Source organism: Hylaeus volcanicus, chromosome 7 (assembly GCF_026283585.1).
Source record: "Hylaeus volcanicus isolate JK05 chromosome 7, UHH_iyHylVolc1.0_haploid, whole genome shotgun sequence".
NCBI lineage: Eukaryota > Metazoa > Arthropoda > Insecta > Hymenoptera > Colletidae > Hylaeus > Hylaeus volcanicus.
In genome coordinates, this window is record NC_071982.1 from 10,786,387 (window position 1) to 10,796,255 (window position 9,869).

A 9,869-nucleotide genomic window follows, 5' to 3' on the forward strand; every position below is an offset into this window, starting at 1 on the left:
ACGATACACTATTCTATTATAAAACTCTTAAAGTATTATTTGATTATCATTTTTAAGAACAACAAGTAGTAATTGATACAATTACAGTTGGAATTAGTTTTTCAAGTATTATTTTAACCAACGTAGTAGTTGTGAAAACGAGCACGCGGCAACTTCGAGGTGATAATCAAACTAACAAAATTTCTGGTTTGGTTGCCGCATAACAGGGGCACCGCTACGCCTATAAGATGACAACCGAACCGACAAACTAGTTAGTATAGGTTGCCGCATAGTAGGGGCACCTCTGCTCCTGTAGGAATTAAATTTAATTTCCACTTAACTTATTTACAATTTATTTATATATTTACATGCATGAGAATATAATTTAAATTTGCAATGTTAATAAACAATGTTACCCGAAAGGATGTCTTTTGAATTAATTACTTTTGTTTTAACAACAACACATCTAATATGAATATAGCGTTTTAAATTTATGGGAAAAGAACGCGTCGCGTAGCACGAGCTATAGGAACTATAGTTCCTACACACCTACGAGATGATAACCGAACTAAGAAAACGGGTAGTATCAGTTGCCGCATGGCAGGGGCACCTCTGCGCCTACGACATGGCAACCGAAACGACAAACCGGTTAGTATAGGTTGCCACATAGCAGGGGCACCTCAGCGCCTACGGTGTAGCAACCGTACCGACAATCCAGCTAGTATTGGTTGTCATCTAACAGGATCATACTCCTCACCTACCTGTACTTGGTGACAAAAATCTTAAGTTAAGTTTAACCAAAAAATTTTTGATTTTTTGAAACGACCAAAGTGCAAACTCCCAGCTTGAGATAAACTGCAAGTTGTAACCTTGTTCATAGTGCGTAAAATACCCATTCATGTTCCACTGTGTTATTATTTTCACGTTTTGCAATATTTATTAGAATGATTTTTATAATCGTTTCTCTGAAGGCGTTTCCCTGATATGATTGATAACTAATTGTCCTTATATTATCCGAGGTTTGTGAACTTCGGACATCTTCGGTATGGTAAATTAGACGCCAAGGTCTTCGATTATCGAACTAAAGTCTCACAGTACTTTTAAACGTTTAAATCAAATCAAATAACGCTTACCTAATAGCGTCCACTGCGTTAAAACTTAACCTTATGCCTATTTCCGTCATTTCTGTTTCGCTCCAAGATATTTCTTGAGTAATGTAATGGTGAATAATTTTGAGCGAACCGCATACGCTTCGACTAGACTCATAAAAGTCGTCCATATTATCCATGATCCTACAAGAATCTCTTCTGGAGAGACCTTGTATGAAGATGTTTAGATAGGCACACGATGAATGCAGATGAGAACTTCAATGAGACGGTTCAGTTCGCTTCTAAACATTTGAAGTACGCTTTCTGACAGTAGAAATCTTAACTGTCTTAGCCATTCACGCTCTTATCGAAGGATAGTGCTTAATATTAAAAGTACATAACCATTGAATATTATTATGAGGCAAAGGGGTAAAATATTCATTGACCATGAGAGCCATAACCTTGACGGTACAACGGTAGAACTATGGAACCTTTGTGCATATTTTAAATGGAGAGATTAGACGTATTCAGTTGTTTGGATATTTCTCTCTTTCTGATATCAGTAAAAATGAATGGAGTACTCAAAATGTTTGGCTTATGGTAGTTACCTTTAATATGAAATAGTTTTTCTATAACCTATTTAAATGTCAATGAAATATTATTGCTGAAGATAGAAAAAGGGAGAGTCGACTCGCAATAATCAATTGGGTAAACAAAACTATAAAAAAGTTCGTTAACATATGGCCGGTTTATCGTGAAAGTGATAGAAGTTCGTTTTGCTTTGTTTCGATATGTGAAAGGTTTACATTTCGTTTAGTAACATATTTTTCTCGGTGAAATTGCATGAAAACTTCTCAGTGAAAACATTGTTTATTCGTGTAAAATAATTTGGCAATTCAGTAACGTGCGATTAATAATACATAGATTCTCGAAGAACTTGAATATGTACTCTCAGTAACTATACAGATTTACAGCGATCCACAATGGTAAATGAAAGATAATCCTCTGTGGCCTCTTTATTTACAGAAAATGATTTATCAGATTTTTCAGACTGATTTTTCAGACCTTTAGATTTTAACGATTTATTAATGGATTTTGCGAAAATAAATGATTGAAAGAAACTATTTTATTAAATATTAATAAATAATTTTAACAGTCAATTTAACATTTTCATTGTATGAATAGTGTGTATTTATATTCCATGTATGGAGGCATGTGTATGTATCTATACAGGGTGTCCCAAAAATGTTGGAAGTCCTTGAAAGGGGTGGTTCGGGAGGTGATTTGAAGCAACTTTTTCGTTAGCGAAAATGTTGTTCGAGGCTTCGTTGAGGAGATATTAACTGAAAACCCCGACCAATCAGAGTGCGAGTAACTGGCGGAGGGCGGTCGCCTAGCGCCTAGCCCACGCCTACCGCGGGCGCTTCACTGGCATCCTCGCGCTCTGATTGGCCAGTGTTTTCTTCCGTTAATATCTCCTCAACGAAGCCTCGGACAACATTTTCGCTAAGGAAAAAGTTGTTTCAAACCACCTCCCGGACCACCTCATTCAAGGACTTCCAACATATTTGTTAACACTCTGTATTACTTTATTAGTCCCGGGAATCTTCAAACGTACATCTGGCCCTGCCTTCTAAGGAGTCATTCTTATACAATCGTTCTAATGTACACAGACAATTAAATGTCTATGCGTTCAATGTCATTAATTATACAAGAATAGAATGCTACAGAATGTACTCTGTTTTCTCTTATTTTTACTTTATTACAACTTCTGCCATAGTACATAGTACATGCATAGTTGACGTTGTTGTACCATTAAGTACGATTTCGAGCTTTCTTATCAACGACTATGCTCGTAGTATGTAATATGAAACCGGTGAAACTGAGAAATGCAACCAATAAATTATTCGTTTAACGAATCGATAACTTTCTTCGAACTTTTCTTGTGCCACCTTTTAGAAGATCGGGAACATTACTCATAAACGTCACGTACTTTGTGTAACTGTATAAATTTCTGATTGGACAATGCGGAACAAAAAGATGTCGCGCCGCCGACGACTAATTACGTAAGCGACGCTTTCGTCAGAATTTTTCTTCTTTAAATATGCGCGCACAAATACTTTCATAGAATTTCGTACTACCCTATTAGGATATAGGAAGCACGAGACAACACGAACATGAAAGTAAAAACACGATTGAAAGTAAAAAGAAATGTAACACTCGATGTGCAGTTCCCGAGAGATTTTTTTGGATCGATTCATTTTCAATTTCTCTTTGCAAAATGCACAGCCGTTGATTTTATACATGCAAATATCTACATAAATCTATATCTATACAAATTTTTTCGTATTATTAAAAAAGAAAATCTAGTAACGCAGTTTAAAAGTGTTTAACCATGTCGGTTGCCATGTCACCGAGAAATGCATGGAAAGATTTTTTAATAAGGAACTAAAAATATTAATTCCATAAGTAAGGCAGTGATGAAAATAAAAACTTATATATACTACTATTTAATAATACTACGTCAAATGTTACCTTATCTAGTATTCGACAGTCGCGAGACAACATTTAAAATTCGTAGAATATTTCATCAGTTTTAGTCTGGCAGTCAACGTGCTAATGTTATACCAGTGAACAAATTATATAATATTATAATAATATTTTTATTATTGGTAATTATTTACACAACAAGTGTATCTAGTATACACTGTTTTAAAATAATAAATAGTATAGACATTATACAGTCGAAACATTTCTATCTGCACAAAAAATCTAAGTTGCATATTTCTATATATAACAGTCATTCTTTAAATGAATTCCAAAAAAAAATGGCTTTTCTCTAAAACTTCTTTTTTATGAAACTATAACATATTCTTCATTTCGCACTATTTTGTAGGGATCAATAACAATTTGATGATATACAAAAGTCATTTTATAATGTAAAATGAATATTTAGTATTAAACAATGCAAAAAATTAAATTGCAAAAAAAAGTTCAACTAAAATTACTCAGCTTTAGGTACGAATAACTTTTAACTAGTTGTATTCCTAACATTAAAACTTATATTTATGAATTCTAGGCATCAAAAACTACTAAATAGTAAAAACAAAAATCAATGAATTTGGGTGGCCCAAAGTAAAATTAAATCATTTTGTGATATGTATCGTACTATACATATTGTTATTATAAGGTTTTATCATACGTGAATATAATTTAATCCTTCCTAATTTAATATGTAAGAGAAATCTATGAGAAACGTAAATAATATTCCGTAAAATATTTAAATTTTGCCATTACGTATAAAACTCAGCTGTGGGTAAAAATCATACATTGTCGGTAACATTATAAAATTAGGAAATACCTTACTTTATTTTGTTACGAAACGTCTGTAAACATACATTCTCATACATAACGGTAAATCGTGTTTACTTAGATATAGAAATATGAATCGTATGTCTATATATGAATTGTAATGATTTAAATTTATATTTTACAATTTTTATATTTTATAAAAAAGAACCGATCGAACTACTGACAATGAGTACAGGATTTTAAGTAACAGTAGATCGTCCAACACGTTCGAGTATCGAACGATATCAACTGTTTTAGGTTCAATAACACACGCGTCTGGGAGTTACATGCACAACGATGCAGACAACATTAATTAAAATAACTAACGCGCCACGCGTAACTTTATAATGCGAAGAAGGCCGGTCATTTGGCGAGCGACGCGTTAAGTGAATCGCCAATGAATCATTGTCACTTTTCATCGGCCAACGATCCATTGACACACAGAAAGACTTACCAAAGTCGCAGTCTTCTTTTGCGCCTATTATTATACAGCCAGAGTAAGAAGTATTCGTACAGCAACCAATTTAAAAATAAAAACTAATAAGAAAAGGAATAAGAGGTTAACATTAAAAACAATAAACTTTAATTTACGCAAATTCTACTCTAGAAATATGCAGGAATGTTGGTTAATTATTTCTTCCTCCAAAATTTATTAATAAAATGAATATATGAAGTTTTATTTTGATTTGGTTCCTGTAGGAATAGCTATTACACTGACATTAAAAACGATAAACTTTAATTTACGCAAAATCTACTCTAGAAATATGCAGGAATGTTGGTTAATTATTTCTTCCTCCAAAATTTATTAATAAAATGAATATATGAAGTTTTATTTTGATTTGGTTCCTGTAGGAATAGTTATTACACTGACATTAACAACGATAAACTTTAATTTACGCAAAATCTACTATAGAAATATGCAGGAATGTTGGTTAATTATTTCTTCCTCCAAAATTTATTAATAAAATGAATATATGATGTTTTATTTTGATTTGGTTCCTGTAGGAATAGTTATTACATTGACATTAAATACGATAAACTTTAATTTACGCAAAATCTACTCTAGAAATATGCAGGAATGTTGGTTAATTATTTCTTCCTCCAAAATTTATTAATAAAATGAATATATGAAGTTTTATTTTGATTTGGTTCCTGTAGGAATAGTTATTACACTGACATTAACAACGATAAACTTTAATTTACGCAAAATCTACTATAGAAATATGCAGGAATGTTGGTTAATTATTTCTTCCTCCAAAATTTATTAATAAAATGAATATATGAAGTTTTATTTTGAATTGTTTCCTGTACGAATACTTATTACACTGACTGAACTTCAACTCAGATCTGGGCACTTTTGAAATATTATTTCTAATAACACGTTATTTCACATTTTAATTATTTTCATATCTCTGGTCACATTCGAAATAATATTACTTAGAGTATTATGTCGAATAGCATATTATTTTATTTCATAATTATTTGAAATAATTCTGGAATTGTTCTTCGAAATTGTGTCAGGTGAAATCACAAGTAGATTTTTAATTATTGCAACTAGTTTATTTTTCCTATTGCATACGCTATTTAAAGTAAAATAGACTTTTAGAATTATATAAATAAGAAAATCATTTAAGTGGATTTTATTGGAATTATTTTTAAAGTACTTGTTATCCCCTACTCTTAAACCTGTTATGTTCTTTTCTTGTTATGTTATCGTGAACATTATTTCATCAGTTTTTAGTCTTTGAGGATTAGAAGCATTACATTTCAACGTTACATAAAAACGTTAATTATAATTTTATGTTTTCGTACACATGTTTTGTTGGCGATTATGGAAGCAACCGTCACCGGTGACGAAATAATCGTAATAGTATCCTTATATGAAAAATGATGCGAGTGATGTGTATAGAAACACTTGTACGGTCATAATTAGCAGTTTAAATGCAGCCGACCACCTGAATTTGCAGACATATTTAACGGATGAATGAATTCAAGTTTAAGGACACAGAAGAAATGGAAGTTCCTTTCACAGTGAATTACGTCCTTGTGAATTCTATTCTATAATATTGATAAGTCTATCAATTTTATTTTTTTTTTTTTTTTTTTTAAATAGATTGATTCTTTTTGAAATCGTAAAGATATCCATTTTTTTTCCTTTATTTGTTTTTACTAAAACTTCTTCCACTTTAACTCTTTCCTTTAACCATGTTCCATTAAATAAAAGCAAAGAAATTGTAGCTGTTAAAATTGTGAAAAATTTGAGAATTGGCATTTTTTTAAAAATTGTCCAAATTAAGATTGACCTAATCGCTCGTTTAATTGATGTCTCTCTAATATTAGCTGCGTGGTGTATGCATGAGATTTGCATTAAAAAATGCAAGCACCACGAATTCCTTGCTTGTTCCACGAAACAGTAACAAACATTTGCAAACATATAAAGTATGTTACGAAAACCGTAAAACAATCACAGCAAACCTTGATTTCAGTCTTATTTCTTGTTTCCTTCTATATACAAATAATTGATAGTAGTCGACATCTTAATGTCTCAGTTTAAAAGTAAAAGAGAAACGTTTGAAAAATGTTTAAAATTGAATGACTCATAACAAGATGAAGTACTGAGTCATCGATTAATTTGTGGACATATATATAACGAATTACGATTATAACTTCCTTAATTATCTTATAATTACTATTTTTTCTTTAAACTATTACTACACTGTAACATTTATCTCTTGCCTATTCACACTGAAAATTAATTTGATGCGTGATCATTATTTTATTAAAGACGCTCAAATAAAATTGTTTAGTGTAAGTGAAAAATTTTCTTGAATTGGCATCATCTATTTAATATTTAATTCGATACAAACGCGTTCGCACTACGTTCATTATTTTTTAATTATTTCACTATTAATATTATTATTCTTTAAACTATTAATACACTGTAACAACAAACATTAACAGTGATGGTTAATTTTAGACATGTATGTCGTACGTTTCTTCAAAAACACTCAAATAAAATTGCTTTTTTTTTACAATTGTTTTTTAGTATTCACCATCCTGACTTATCATTTTAATATTTAATTAGAAATAGTAAGCTATTAGGTTATTCCCACCGTTCAATGTTACAAATTTTCGTAACGAAGCAAACTACAAATCAAACATTTGCGATGAGTATGGTGTCTTCGTCGCACACGTGCGAATTGCAATAGAGAGTGGGTCGGGGCCCCTGGCGTGTTGCATTCTTCTGTAATTATTGCGACACATTCTATTCGTGCTCAACATGAATTAGGTCTCTAATTCTGCACTTTTGTTACCTTAGAGCTCAGTGAATGCATCTTGCGGATTTAATTATCATTGTTAACGTCATTTGCTACTTTGTTGACAAGTTTGCTTAGAAATCGCAGATCCTAATATACATATGTGTATACATATTTAATATGTTTATATTACATAATGTAAAAATACGTAATGATCTTATAATATAATATAAGATATAAATATAATATAATATATATTATGTAACATTATAATACTATGTACTATTATACTATGTATAATATGAATATTATAGGTACATATATAGTACAGAATATATGTAGATATTTCGTATACAGTACTTAAAAAATACGTACATTTAAATACATATTTATATTTAAATTTTATGTATATATTAAGATATACATATGTGCAATTCTAATTTCTTTTAATGATTATATACTTGTACAACGAATTTAATATTTCTATTTAAATTTGATGTATATATGAAAATATGCATATGTGCAATTCTAATTTCTTTCAATTATTATATACTCGTATAACGAATTTCAAATTAATTTAAGAGTTCGATATATATATATGAAGTATAATTGTAATTTGTTTTATTGCATAATAACAAAATAAATGATCACCTAGTCATTTCAAATTAAAAATTTCCTAGTATTATTGATACTATAGTACTACTCTTATAGGACTCACATCTAGTTTTTTTTTTAGTGTGTTTAACATAAATGCACCTTTATTTGGATTCCTTTATTATTTTCATTCATATTACATATTGAATTGACGTAAATGGTATTTGAATTTGCCACCATAATTCACATTATTGTGAATGTCTCGTTGTTGTCAACTTCGTTTGCAGTGGTTATTTGACGGTAGTAATTGTGCTACTCGTTTTTGTAATTTAAACTACGAAATAAAGAAAAAAAAATTATTTTAATTAAAAAAAAAGAATAGAAAAAAAGATTCAGCTTATGATGGGACTTGCGTAATAAAATGGGGGAAAAAATCAAAGTTTTAGGGGTGTAGGGAAGGGGTGAAGAAAATAATTAAGTATTGAAATTTGAAAAATTTACCTTTTTTTCTGAAAAGTAAAAAATTTTATAGAAGACAAATTCAAATATTTTGAGTCGTAATTTTTTGGTCTAAGGTTCATTCAAAAACGTAAATTTTAAAAAGGAAACGTCTAATTTGGTCAATTTTGGCAGAGCTATAGCTATTTGAAGAAAAAACGAAGTTTCTTTTGACAAATACATAACTTTCTTTTGGTTCAGAAAAAAAATCTGCAAAAATTCACAAAAATGTATTTAGTAGGGTACAATAATATAAAAAAATGTCAGCCAAAGAGAGAGTAGTCGGGTTCAAAAGTGGTCGAAATGGGTTGGAATGGCCCATATATATTTATGTACATAAAGTAATTGCATATTTATGATTGATTTCACCCTTAAAACCGTTTTTAGGCCAAAACAGGAAAGGGCGCTGTGATTAGGCCCCTATAAACATTATTTCTGCAAAAATTCGAATTTATCGGCCAGTGTCAATTGTCGAACTTCTCTTGTTAGTGAAGCTCTGTGCACGCTAGATAGAGTACATGTATTTTTGATGAAATTTGTATTACTAGAGCGTCTCACTGTGGTCTGTCAACTCGAACGTGGAGGGCATTGTCCTTAGTTGGTATTAAAATCACAAACGATATTCCGTACATGTCACTTTTGTCGCGTTTTTGCTGAATTGCGAGTTTATCATCTTGTTATACATGTGTACCGTAAGATATAATGCTCTTTTGCTTGCCTGTCCAAGGAATCTCACGTTACGTAATTCCTTTACAATTCTTCAAAAACAATTCATTACAATTCCTCAAAATTCTTATTATTCGTATGATTTTGTAGCTGATGCAATCGTACAAATAGAAATTTATTCAATACTATATCGAACAATTTTGGCAGCACTGACAGAGATACAAAAAATCGTTTCGGTAAGAAAATTTAACACACAAATATTGAACCATGAACTACTCGATTAATGTATGACTAGTTTAGACAAATATTTACTTGATACATCTTACCATATATAATATGAAGAAAAATATGAATAGGTATATTGTAACCATATCAGGAAAATATATTACATATAAGATACAATAAATATATATACAGATACGTCTATTACAATATG